At 36.6% G+C, this 14,723-nt stretch overlaps 1 long non-coding RNA gene across 2 annotated transcripts in view; it reads left to right on the forward strand.

Moving 5' to 3' along the window:
• LOC103098017 (uncharacterized) overlaps positions 1-14,723 on the forward strand; it is a 159,372-nt gene that overhangs the window by 12,904 nt on the left and 131,745 nt on the right. The gene's annotated exons all lie outside the window — the stretch shown is intronic.

Here is a 14,723-nt window from a genome sequence, read left to right on the forward strand (position 1 = left end):
TCAAATAGTAGTAATTATATTCGGAATTCTTAGTTTCGTCTTAGTGTGTCTCTTTCCTCAATTTCCTTTAGAATATCTGATACCTTTATATATTGTTTTCTTGCTCTTCTCTCAAAACCTTAAAAAGATTTGGAATCCATTTGGAATATCTTAGTATAAAAGCAATTGAGTTAGGGTATATTCCTTCCCATGAGTCCTTGAATTTTATACTTCCATGAGGCATAGGATAATTAAGGTAGGACTAAATCCTCAAATAAACAAAGCTAACCAGGTGACTTTAGAAATAGGACTGTAACAACAACAAACTCCTAAACTTAATAAAGCCTTTAAAAAAGAAAACAAAGCACTGGCTATTTTAGAGGGGGAAATTATTTTAAATATCTTAATCTCCCCCCCCCAAAAAATACAAACAAAAAAAAACCTGATTTGTTGGGGCAAGTAGCTAAGTTATTTATGAAAAAGTGAATTTGAAACTCTTCCTGTCTAGGATTCGAGTAACTTCCTATCTTTCTTTCCAGACCCCTTGAGGATGCTCTGATCTTGTGTATCTTGGCAATGAAGCTAAGTGAGATAAGAATCTGAAAGTATTGGGATCTCAGTTTGGCCACTTCTCAACCTTGCTGTAGAATTGTCATTAGGGCAGTGACACAAGGGCTTAGACATAGAGTGCTGAGTTTAGAATGTGCCAAGAGCACTTGCAGTCTTCTATCATTCTCCATATAATAGATCTTAGTTAGCTCTTATTATGCTTATTTCTCCCCCTCCTTCCTTTCCACTGTTGCAGAAGGGCACATACTCTGTCTGTTTGGGGCACTGAGGATTTTGTGGCTTGCAGAGGGTCATGTGGCCAGTATATGTTAGAAACAGAGCTTGAAACCGTGTCTTTTAGACAATGAAGCTGACTCTTGACCTATTATACTGTTTTAACTCTCAACTGGAAAGAACATCAGTCAAATAGTCAATCATCCCCAAAACATTTATTTAACATTTACTTTGTGGTAGGCATTGTGCTAAAATAAGGTGACAAAGGTAAAAAAAAACAGTGTCTGCCCTTCCTCAAAGAGTTCATATTCTGATGGGAGAGACAAAAAGGAAAAGATGGCGGCATCTGGTGAATTTCTTCCTCTTCTCCTCTTTTTTATTCTTCTAGTTCCCCTTACTCTTATTCCTCCTAATCTTCAACTAAATGTCTGCATCCTATTTCTTGTTTGGGGAGCATGGTTTGTGGTGCTTTGTCTGGGCACCAGAATGGGGTTGTAGCCTTGACCAAGTTCCTTAATCCTTGATGTCCCCATCCATAAATATGGAAATACCAGTCATGCTGTGTATATGACAGTGTAGGTTTAAGGATCTAATGAGATCAGATATAAAGAACACTTTGTAAATCATGAAGAATGCCAGATGAACATCAACTATAATTATTGAGATTTTCCTCTTCTATAATTCTGCAGACTTTCTTCACCTCCCAGCAAAACATCATAAAACCTCAGTAGGTTGAACCCTCATTTCATCTCTGGGTAGGACTAGACAGCAACAGGCTTGATGGAGTTCCAAGTCTCTCTAGCTGAACTAATACACACCCATCACCGAGGGGAGGGGACTCTAGCTCCACTGAGAATTCAGCGAGTCTTAAACATGGGCTTTGCCTTCTAGCACTGTGCTGTTAATCTTACTCATGAGTATTTCCCTTCACAGTTGGCCGTTCAGTGCCTGCATAGATCTGCAGTAAATACTGTACTATACTGCTGAAAAGAGAGGAAAAACATTACCATCTGCAACTACAGCTTGCAAATTACAGCTTGCAATCACCTGCCATTAAATAAAGACACTTTAACAATATTTTGGGTTTTAAATTAGCAATTTACATCACAAGACTCTGAAAATACTAGTCTTTTAATACTGCAATTTTCTTTCCTTTTAACCAGGCATCAACATGTATTGAATAAAAAACATAAAAGTAATACAAAGCAATGTTTATTTAAACAATAGCCACCAGTGGTGGGAGACACAGATGGAAATCCAATAGCTCCTAGCTCAGTGGGAGGCTACATTCAAGGACCTTGATGGGGATGGAATTGGACAGTAACTCTCTAATTTATGTCATGGAGGATCTATGGAGAAGCCTTTTTTTCCCCTCTCCTGCTTCCCCATGCCAGGCCTTGTGTCACATGGGAAAGTAGTCTCCAGCAGGGAATTGGAGGCAGAGCCTTTGTTTGAAGAAGACTGGAAGCTAAAGGACTATAAGACAAATCTCGAATGGGAGGCTTTCCCACTGTCATTTGACATCAGGGTGAGACTGAAGGGGATTGGTATTTGTACAAAGTGTACTAGACACTAAATGGAAAGGGATTTGGAAGTTTACCGAGAGAGATTAAGCAGCATCGTGCCTCATGGATACTTTTTTTATGTAGATGGAGCATTTATATCTTTATCTTTCTGCAATGGCTTGCCTTTTAAGTTCCTGTTTATCAGGGAGAATTTTTCTTTCCCTGACTCCTAAGTTGGAAGAATAGGAAAACACCAGGAACTGGCAAGCTTTGCAAAGAGATAAGTATAACCTTGGTAGGGAAAATCACTGGGTTGTAAATTCCCTCACACAAACAAGCAGCATCCTATACTATTATAAATACTAGCAGGCATCTGATAGCCTACATCTCCCAACCATCGCTATGCACCAGGTTTCCTCTCGGCTTACCTCCGCCTCCCAGAGCCTTTCCCCATGCAAGGCTGTTGTCAATACTCACTTCTCTTTAGTGTTTAAAAATGAACATTGCTTGCTTACTCTTTGTTCAACAATATGCCATTCTTCCCCTTTCATAGCCTCAGAAACAGCTCAAATGATCAACTTCTTTACTCTCTTCTTTACTAATAATGGATAGATAAAATACTACTTTACGGAGAATAATCTTAAAGAAGTTATTCATCTCAGCAAAGAGGCACCTTTGTTTGGAGTTTGTGTCATATACAAGTGGCGGAATTTTGGTTCAGATATTTGGCAAGTTTGAGCCTTCTTCATTGCAGCCTGCTGGGTACCTTTCATCAGGCTGTTTGCCTCAAATTCTAGCTGTGATTCAAGCCGTATCATAGCTCTAGCAAGGCCAGTGTTGGCTTGTCAGTGATTGATTAGTAAAAAGCAGCAAATGCTATAACTGTCATAATTTTTCAGTCTTTTTAGACTTATTAGTCACCTCTGATAGCATTTATCACTCTAGCGTGTTATCTCATTTAAGGTCTAATGTTCAACCTTCTATTGAAGTACTAAATTGGCTTCAATCTAATCTCCTGAATGGAGAGCCAATGATTTCTGGGTCTAGCTCAACTGTTTCACTGCCTTGGGAATGGAATGTCAGAGGCCTCTATCCTCGACCTGTTATTAAATGCTATCTATAGTGCCATTTAGTTATAGGATCTGATGGATTTTCATTTTTGTGCTGACTAGAGATATTTATTTTTGAGTGTATTTTTTTTTCTTTTTAGGGGAAGAGAGGTTGACTGTATGTCTTGCCACCCAAGTGTGACTTTGAATTCATTCTCATCTACTTAAAGGGAACTGACATAGAAAAAATATATATATATTTCAGAAGCATATAGAGGATTTTGAGGAACTGAAAACTGTTTTCAAAGGACATTGTTAGATTTCCAGGTCCTTGACTCATCTATTTTAATCAGTTATGTTATCCATTTTCAATATAATTTAGATAAGCATATGTGAACATTGTATGGAACATGAAAATGAATTAACTGATTTGGGCAGCTAACTTTTTAAAATAACAATTTTTTGTTTATCTCCATTCTTTCCTGGCTATTCCTTGGCTACAGTTTAAGGGAGTAATTAAGTGACATTGAGCACTTGAAATCTATCCTAACAAAACCAAATTTCTAATAAGTCAGAAAGATGTAAGGTCTGTACACATTAATGGACTGACTGCAAGTATTGTTTAACCAGACTAGGTTTGTATCTAGGGTCCTTAACGCATCAGGGCTGGGGTTCAAAGAGGACTAATGACATCATAGGTCTTGATTTGCATGTAAATTGGAGTTAAGTGAATCAAAGTTGCACCGAGTAATGGGCATCATACTCTTTTCCAGAATCATGGAAGTCCAGTGGCAAGATAAAAGTAAAAATGATTTAGTGATGGCTTGGGATGCAGTAGATAACCTTGTTTTCTTTTATGAATGACCAAGCTCTAAGTGCTCTACGGTCCTGCTTCTGCCTCTTTCATGACCGTTGGAACAAATTGTTTTCATCTTCTTGGGCTATACACTCCCCTTCTCTGCCTCCCTGATGAGTCTGAGCCCCTCATTGATCCTGATTCTAGTTCATCCTGCTTACCAGGGTGGAGCCATTGAGCACAATGTGGCTTCTTGGAGCCACAGCTGAGAGTTGGGTGGCAGATGGACCCCAAAGGAGGATGATCAGCCCTAAAAAAGCGATCAACCAACCTTCATACCTGTATTCTCCTTCATACTTGTAATGATTGAAAGAGTAGCCAAACTTAGAAAATCATTGATCTTTGGAAAACAGCAAGCTTAACACTCACCAGTGGCACTGGGTTTAATTGGGTCGGCCCCAGGTCCAAGAATATATGTATGCTAAGACTTAACCAACCCATAGACTGGGCATCCTACTTACCCACCAGTCACTTGTTTGCCATGGCACAATTAAGGTGGTTTCTGGACTCCTTGTCCATCATTTCACATTCCCTATTAGGCAACTCAGAGAATGCCCTCCTCCCAGGAGCCACACTGCCCCATTGCTCTGCTTCACTGGTGATAAGGGAAGCCTCCTGTTGGTGTCCTGTCAACTCTTCTCTATAGTTATAAAATTTTAAATGTAATGTTTTGCCCAAAGATGCTTTATGAAATAGCTGCATTAAAGTGAGAAAAGTTGTCATCTGAAGAGTTGATTTCCTTGTATCCTTCTGGTTCTGTCTTTGTGCCAAGCCCATGATGCTCAACTTCCATCCTTGTCAGACTTTTCACAAGAAAATTGGCAGCAGGTGGAAAATTGATTTGTTTTTTTTGTGCTCTCTTTTCTTTTCTCTCCAAATTAACCAATATTTTTACCTTAAATCTTATTCACTGGAAGGACTTGATTGTAAATTTGAGTTTTAAAATATTGTGGTGAGAGGTGGGGGAAATTGCATCCCCCAGTGTACCCCAGGGGTCCCTCCCCCCTACTTCCTGCCATGGGATTGGTCTTGAATGGACCAGTCCTCTGCTGGTGAGGGGCCACATCCCCTACATCCAGATGCTGGGATTGGTCTATATAAGGACTGATTCCACACCAAGGGGAAAAAAACAAAAACAAAAACAAAAACTTTGAATCTGAGAAGATTCAGAGTAGCAGAGAGGTTTAGTGAATTTTAAGCGGCTAGAGCTCCTGTTATTTTTTTCCTTTTAAATAAAGTTTTAGTTATATCAGAGAAAGAGTTGGTTTTCCTTTATCCATAACATTATTTATAAAGACAACTGGGGGCACAGTAGATGGATTATTGTATCTGGAGTCAATCATACACTCAAACAATAAACGTTTATTAAACTCCTATTACATGTCAGGCAATGTATTAAAACTTCAGGAAGACTTGAGTTCAAATCCTTCCTTAGGCACCTATTCACTATGTTTCCCTGTGAAAACCACTTAGCCTTCCTCCTAAGGTTGTGAGCCTGAGATAGTACTTGTAGGATACTTTGCAGACCTTAAAGTATTATGAAAATGCTAATTTATATAGATATTTCTATCTATCTATATATCTTTATAATTATATGCAGGACTAGATATATTCATAAATATTATATATATACATATAATAAATCTCTCTTTAATATATTAGAATTAAGCATGAATATTTAAAAACTCCCCATAAAATTATTAAAGTAAAACTTTCAGCTGTGGAGAAGATGATTGGTTACTTGCTTAACTACCACCAGCACAAGAAATTACATTTAATACTCTTAATCATGTTTGTTTTACACTAAATTTATGAGCAGAAAAATTAGGTCAGTGATTTGGTGAAAGTGAAGCTAATGGTTGGGTGGTCACAGGGTTGACCTGACTCCTATGTATATCTCTAAGACTTGGAAAAAGGTTGTCTTGCTCATTGTGTAGAAGTTCTGTAGAGTTTATTAGGGAAGAGCATTCAGAACTATAATGAGAAAACCCCAGTAGAGACAGTGTGGATCCATTGAAATATTTCTTGGTTTCTATTGCTTCAACACATTCTAACTGGGAACACCTAATAATCAATTTTGTTTCATAGCCCTTGTTTCCTTTTTGTTTTTTAAACTCTTACCTTTCATCATAGAACCAATACCAGGCAGATGAGTGGTAAGGGCTAGGCAAGTAGGGTTAAGTGACTTGGCAAGGGTCACACAGTTAGGAAGTATCTGAGTCAAGATTTGAACCCAGGACCTACAATCTCTAGGTCAGGTTCTCAATCCACTGAACCAAACAAGGCACTTTCCCCCATTTCTGTTGGTGTTGCCAACCTATAAGTCGCATCCCTTTCATTCTCTTCTAAAATCCCTAAGGAGAGTAACCAATTTTCAGTAAGAATGGGCAAAGTAAGAAGGTCGACAGACTCTCTCTTTGAGTTGACAGTACAGATTGAATTACTCATAATGTTTCCAAAATAAACAGTTGGAAAGAAAGTCATTTTTCCAGGAATCGTTCACCTGTGTGCAATTATTTGCCTTACCTTCCTCTTAGTTTTTCCAGAGATTAATCACAGGATTAAGAACTGAAAGGGTCTTTAGATATAAGTCAGTCTAACCACCATCATTTATGGATGGGAAAATGAAAGTCCATAGAGGTAAAATACCCTTTATTACTTGCATGCATTGGCATATCATTTGAGGTGTTTCATTTTCCTACTCCTTTTATTATCTGTTAAAACTCCTCTCATATTTCAAGGCTCAACACAAGTGTTACCTTTGATCCTTTGACATCCTGACTTCCAGGATCTCCCTGGCTATAAGTGATCTTTTCTTCTTTAAAACTGTTGGGTCCTCTGTCAGGTCATTTCTATGCACTTAACCATTCACTAATATCCTCTTCTTATGCTTTATTATGGCATGGAGGTAACCTTGGGTTTTCCAGGATCTCTTTTGTAGAACCTCAAATCTGGCATATTCTTTTAAACTGAAAAGGTTCTGAATAGCAGCCCCACAGAGGACTTTGTGTCTGCCACCCGAAGACTATTTTAGTGAAGTCTGGAAAAGCTCATCACCAGAACATGGGAAATTTGGTAATGATTTTCTTTTAAACAAGAGCAACTCATCAAATTTGCCTCCTAATGTGCTGGAATTTTTGCCAACAGAGGCAATACTTACATTGATAGCATTTAGAGACCTTTGGAAGAATTAAGCTATATAATTAATCTGATTCTAACTTGTATTCTAGGTAGTTGTTCCCCTGTTTTGAAAGCAAGCTCCCTAAAGGGAGGGACTGTTATTCCTCAAAAGCATGTCCTCTGGGCTGCTGAGGACACTGCCTTGCTCATAGTAAACCAAAATATACAATTAATTTAATTTTATACATTCTTCCCTCCTAAGTACTATTTTATTTTTCATCCAATCCATAAAGAATTGTGAGTTGAATTAGGAGAAGCTATTCTGTATTAATAAATTTAAAATTACTTGAATAAATATGATCGAGTGACAAATATGATCTCATAGAAACTAATCAAGGGCACAGAATTATCACCTTCCCATGCAAAGACATTTGTGTAGATAATTAGCCTATTATATTTGACATATAGTTTAATAGCCATGTACTCCCATAAGGGCAGAATTTTTTTCTTAAATTAAGAGATGACTTTTAAACTAAAATTGAAAGCAGAGAATCCAATTCTTGGTTTTGCTGAATTTTGATTTGGCCCCAGTTACCACAAGGGATATTATAGAATCTTTACCCCATCCCCTTAAATTGCTTTTAAAATGTTTGAAATTCAATTTTATTAAAAATAGCATATATTACTTTTTAGGGATAGAGAACATGAATATTGAACATTTAAAAAGCATACTTATGTACCTATATATACCTATTTAAATTTTGCAAGGTGCTTTATTCAGGAAGGATTTGGGATACTACCTATGAAAAGTTCTGCCCTCCACTTTTACTGAGCCATGGGCTTCCTTACTTTAAAAATATTTTTCCAGATTACATGCTGATAACAAATTTTAATAATAATTTTCTGACATTTTGCTATCCATTTTATCCCTTTCCCTCCCACTTTTTGAACAAAAGTAAAAACAGGCTAACTCAGGGCAAACAATTTTCTAGGAACCAGTCTGTAGTGGGAATGAATCTCTTATATATATCTATATATCTATAGATATATATATCATGATATATATAGATCATCATGGAATATTTTGAAAACTGTCTGACAAAGTAATGCTAGAGCATTTTTCTGTGGTCAAAGGTTATGCTTTTCAGAGCCTTTGTAAAGGAAGAGAGAGATAAGGATGGGGTGAAATGACAGAGAGAGAGAGAGAGAGAGAGAGAGAGAGAGAGAGAGATGGTTTAGGTCAACATGTATTAAGCATCTAATGTGGGAAGCACTATTCTAGGTACAGGGAATACAAAGATAAAAATAGGGAACATTCTTTGCTAGGGAAAGTAGTATGTACAAAGATGAGTAAATAGGTTATTTGAGAAGGAAAGAGCAGTAGCTTGCAAGATAGGACTATATATTTTGCCAGATAGCAAATAGGAAGACCCTAAACATTTTTAAGCAGTTAAATTATGTCAGGTCTATATTTTTAGGAACATTATTTTTGCAGTGGTATTGATGATGCATTGTATTTGGGGAGAGACTAGAGATAAGGAGAAAATAGGATGATCACTTTAGAAATGGAAATAAAAAGAGAGCACCTATTCTGATTCTCTCATTTTATAGATGAAGGAACGGAGGTGCAGAAGGTGAAGGTACTTTCTCAAGAATATAGATTTATTAAGCATCTAAGGGCAGATTTGAACTAAGGTTTTCCTAATTACTTGTCCATGGTTCTTTCCACCATACTTGGCTAGAATGCTATTACAATAGTTCAGATGATAGGCGATAGGAGTTTAGTATGGTAGTTGTAGGAATGAAAAGAGTCAGAAATTAGAGATTTGTATGTACAACTGAAAAGAGTAAGCAACTGATTGGTTATGAGAATTTCAGAAGGAAAAGTTGTGAACTTGGGTGATATCTTCATCACCTATTATGGGGAAGGCACTTGGCTGTTTATTCCTCTTAATGTTGTCAATTCCACCAATTTCTTAAAAATTTAAGAGCTATGTGGACATGAAATTAAATGATAAATTAAGCTAGGTGGTGCAGTGGAAAGAGTGTTGGTCTTGAAGTGAGGAAGACATCTTCCTATGCTAAAATCTGAACTGACATTAGCTGTGTGACCCTGAACAAGTCACTTAATTCGGCTTGCTTCAGTTTCCTCATCTGTAAAATGAGCTGGAGAAGGAATGAAAACTTTTCTAGCATCTTTGACAAGAATACCCCAAATGGAATCACTAAGAGTTGAAGATGACCGAGGAATAATTTAACAAAAACAAAAATAGTTCATTATTTTGAAAATGTCAATATCAAATTTGTGAGGTGTGAATTAAACAATTTTAACTTTTGAACTCTTTGTTAGTAATTCTTACCAGGTAGAGAATCACAGAAACTAAAGAAAATTAATACTTTCTTTAGTTTTATAAACTCTACTTTGATATTAAACAGGTTTTATTTAGCATATAAGTTAGATAATGGCAAATGTTTCAATTGAAAAAATATTGGATTTGCGATTTTAGTCCTGAATTTTTAATCTTGGCTCTGCTACTCTTTAGCTGTATGATTTTTGCAAAGATATTATAATGTCTCTAAATTTCAGTTTCTTCATGTATTAGATGAAGGATGTGGATTTGAATACCTCTGAGGTTCCTTCCAGCTACAAATCTGAGAATCTATGATTCTAAGATAGAAGGGCCTCATTTCCTACATTTATATATCTGATCTGGCATGTCTGGGATTGGATAATTTTCATAGAGCAGTTAGGGAAAATTCCTTTGAAACTTGCCCAGTGGGTATAATTTCTAAGAGTTCCAGGCCACTATTATATCTTCCTCCCAGTGCTTGTAACCGGAATTGGTTCTCATTTAATTAAACATTTATTTACTGACCATCAGTCAATACTTAAAGAAATTAATTCAGACTATTCTTTTGAAAGAAAATACTGAAACTAAAGCTTAAATACTTTGGTCTCATAATGAAACCAGCCACTTTGCAAAATGTGGAAGAGGCATGAAGAAAGGGAGGACTTACAAGACAAGCCAAACATGCAAGAAACAAAGCTGGGGACCTGATCTGCTAATCAAGGTGAAGATTCCAAACAGAATGTTCCTTGGAGAGTCAGTTGGAGCTGGCCAGGAGAGATGAACTGAGGAGATTTGGGCTCTTTGGGGTTTTCTGACCAAAGGGGAGAGACTGGCTTTTCCTGACTTAGGCAGAGAGAGAGACCTTTGTGGATTTTGACAGAGTCTGGACTTGAATTACTCAAGCAGAGATTATCTGACTAAAGAAAGAAGAAAGGAAGAAAGATACTTGTCCTCCAAACTCTCTGACTGTCCCTGAGTCACAACTGTGACTGGACTGATATTTCCCAAACCCTCCTAATTCTCCTTGTAGACTAGGGACACCCCTATCCCTCTCACCTTCAATTTCCATCCTGTCCTATCTTTCCCAATAAACCTCCTTACCTGAGAAAGAGAACAAGTGTATCATCTCTAAATCTCACAGTTCACCTTTGAGTTATATAGAAAGGTGACTGATTAAGACCGGGAGAGGGGAAAGGGTGGCAGGAGGGCTTTGGGTGGAAAACTGGGAGGTGAAGGGAGGAGGTAGGGTAGGAAATAGTTTGATATATTAGTGATCAATAAGCAACCCAGGGCAACCCCTCTAGTAGCATCTCTCTATCTCTCCATCTCTCAGAAATACTTCTATCTCCATAACAACTAGTCATTCTGAAGGTTCCCCTTAGCAGCTCTTTAGTCAGCCAGAATATATCCATTTACCACAACCAGAAATATTTTCCAGATTATCATATTTTATTACAAAAAGACACTGATGTTGGGAAAGATTGAAGGTGAAAGAAGGGGACAGCAGAGGATGAGATGGACAGGTGGTAATGTGGAAGCAATGACCATGATTTGGATAGACTTTTGAAGATAGAGGAAGATGGCATAGTATGGACCTGTGAGGTCACAAGGAGTCAGATGTGTCTGAACAACAGATTTTACTGAATACTTACTGAGGAGTTAGGCACAGCTCAATATCTAGTGTACATTGATACAATGGGGAACTTTACTAAAGTTTTTTGATGTAAGTCTTAGAAATCTAAAATTTTTGTGCTTTTAGAATTTTAGACTTCAAGGATGGATAGAACATCAACCTTTGCTTTGAGAACATCTAAGTTCATGTCCCATTATTGACATATACCTTTATTACCAAAATAATATTGCTAGACCAATATTAGCAGTGAAAAGTGGGCATAAAGATAATATTTTCATGGTACTTTCCTCAGGCCAGATCTTTTACTCTGACATGTATATAGAGCCAATAATCCATCTTCAGATCACCTTTCTTTTATTTTTTAAAAGCTATTTTATTTTCCCAATTACAAATAATAATTTTCAACATGTTTTCCCCTATCTATTTTCTCTGACACATCTCAGGCCTATTTTTGTTTCTTAGGTTTTTTATGGAAGGACATGCTTATTTAAGCTTCTCAAATTCAAACCCTCAGAATATCTATATCTAATTTTGAGATGGCACATTCCATTTAAATTAGTTCCTAAGGGCATGGATAAGATTCTCACACAGCCACTTTGATTCAAGGAAGTGCATAGATCCTGTTTATAGTAGGTTTTGATGAATTTGGACAAAAAGTGTTATTATCTAATAAATGAGATAATCATTGTAGCCACACATACAAACACATATATATTATAGCTAACATATACATACACATGTTCTAGATTATAGATGCAAAGTAGATATACATACACATATTGTTATAGATGCATTTTGCTATTCCTCAGTAGTAGATTTTCTTCACCTACAGATATTCTATTGAACTCTAAATCTGGAATAATTAAGTTAATAAATAAAAAATTAATAAACAGTTAAATATAAAATGGCTTTGTTCTATGGGAAATGGGAAGCTATTCAATGATTTTGAAGAGAGAGTGTCATGATTAGGTTTATTTTAAAAAGATTTAAAGAGTAGAGACATATAGGATGGATTGGTGGTGGGAAAAAATCTGAATATGGAGTCCTGTTAGGTCATTAAAACAATCTTTTATTTTTAAAATTTTATTTTTATTGTCATGCAAAATACACTTCTACATTGGTCATTGCTGTAAGAGTAAATTCATACATAATCCAAACCCCAAAACAAAACCATAAATACCCTGATGTGATAGATGACTCCAATAATTCTTTCTCCAGAATATCAATCTTTTAAATAATATTCCACTCCCTCATCAAGTTAACAAATTCTATGATTATCATGACTTCCTCTTTTCAAGATCCCTTGGTGCAACTGATTTGCTTTTAGGGGGAAAGTCCAAATGCTTTATTTTGGCATTCAAGGTCTCCTACAATCTTATGGCAGACTATTTATTCAACCTCGTCTTTAGTTCAACCTCTTCATTGATTACAAATACATCAATCTGTTCACCGTTATCTTTGTATATTCTTTACTTTGCTGCACATAGTCTAATACCTTCTTTTTTCTTCATCTCCTCTCTTCTTCTTCCTCCCCTTCCCCCTTTATATGTGTATAGTAGAAAGAATACTTCTTTTATACTTCATTTATAGTCAAGAGATCTGAAATTTCTGGTATTCTTCCAACAATTACTTGAGTGATATTATTTAACCTCCATGGGCCTCAGGTTCTGGTCTTCAGTTATAAAATGAAGGAGTTGAACTCTATAACCACTTAGATCCCTCCCAGCTCTATGATGTGATGATTCTGCACTTTTATGGAATCTTCAAGGCAAAATAGAAAGGGTTAATAAGGGCTCATGAGTGAAAGCAAAAAGAAGGATCAAAAAGAAGGATCAGAATTCGCAAATAAATAGGAGAGTTAACAGTGAAAATGGTTTGACCATAGAAGGAAAAAGCAGGTATAAGGATTTCAGTTGCTAAGAGACAGATTTTAACCTAGTAGAAAAAAATACAAACTTTCTGAAAATTACAAGTTGTTCAGATTTGATAGAGACCAAACCAAGAAGAAGAGAGGATCTTTGCACTTAAAAAATTTCTGTGAAAGGTCTAATAACTTTTTGTTGGAGGAACATCGTAGAAGAAATTTTGATTCAGTTTTGTGTCTGTCTAGAATGATTCTGTGGTCCCTTCCAATTGTGGATTTGGAGATTGTGATCAGAAAGTGATAATATCATGTTTTAGGTCTTGGAAGTAGAGTAATGTTAAGGACAAGAAACCATCAAAAGTGACTGATGGGAAATGGTGATGAGCAGCAGAATCCAAGTCTGTGGGGAATTAGAAGGTATTGTGTTTAATAAGTGGCATTCGTGTGTGCCAGAATTTCTTAGAATAATAGGAAATATGGTGGAGAGGAAGCATGTGAGTATATGTTATATGCATATATTATTACATAATATGTAATGTTAGCATATATTATATTTAATATATTAGAATAAGTTATTCTATATTATATTAGCATATGAGTATATTATTTAAATGACCTGAGTGAACATTCCTGTAAATTCCAACAACTGAGACTTGACCCATATTCATGAAGTGTGTTGTTCCACTGGAACCATTGTCCTGGAGAATAAGATAACATTTCAGCTTCCTAGGCTAAGAGACTGCAACTGCCTGCCTTTGGTGAAACCCTTTATAATCACACAAAATCTCTTAAGAAATGTAGAAAGAAGTCTTAGGGGGTGGTCAATGATAGTGATGAGGATTGGAAATATTATAGCTGTATGGCCCAGGTTGCAGATAGTGAGAATCTTATTAAGGTACTGGAAGTGTTTTTGGGGTAGTAAGGATATGACTGATCCTACAACCTCTTCCACTGAAAAGAAACAAAAGAGCCTGCCGAAGTAGTATTAAGTGTGTGTATGTGTGAGTGTGTGTGTGAGTGTGTGTAATTTATGGGGGAGGGGGATGGAGGGGAAGAAAATAAAAACATAAGCTGTTAAAAATTTGGGAGATTTCTAGTAAACCTGGCTACCTAAGAAGGAGCTTTGTGAGTCAGGACAGGAACTAGAAGGCTATATTTTTTAAAAAAGTTGGGCTCCTCTTTCTAACATCTGGCCTTAGCAGAGCTAAAGGTTTTCTGAGTTCCATTTTTCTCTTATGTTTTGTGGAGTTTATAGTACCTGATAAAATGAATGGTCTGACCTGGCTCAGTCTTCTAGGAGTCATGTAAGTATAAATGACTTAGATAGCTGAGAAAAGCACTTTGCAAATATACATGATAAATCATACTTCCGGAAGCGAGTGCTCGATTAAAAGAACATTTTCTTGAAAGGGTGATCCTGATGCAAGACAGATGATTTGGGGATGATCTTTTATTTAAGAAAAAGGAACTTGACAGAGCAGAGTGGAAGGATAAACTCAGTTATGAGGCAACGTTGGTCTTTTGCAGTGTATAGGTAGAATGGAAATTGTTGCCTTAGGGAAACACACACACACACACACACA

This window comes from Monodelphis domestica, chromosome 6, assembly GCF_027887165.1.
Source record: "Monodelphis domestica isolate mMonDom1 chromosome 6, mMonDom1.pri, whole genome shotgun sequence".
In the NCBI taxonomy this organism is placed as follows: domain Eukaryota; kingdom Metazoa; phylum Chordata; class Mammalia; order Didelphimorphia; family Didelphidae; genus Monodelphis; species Monodelphis domestica.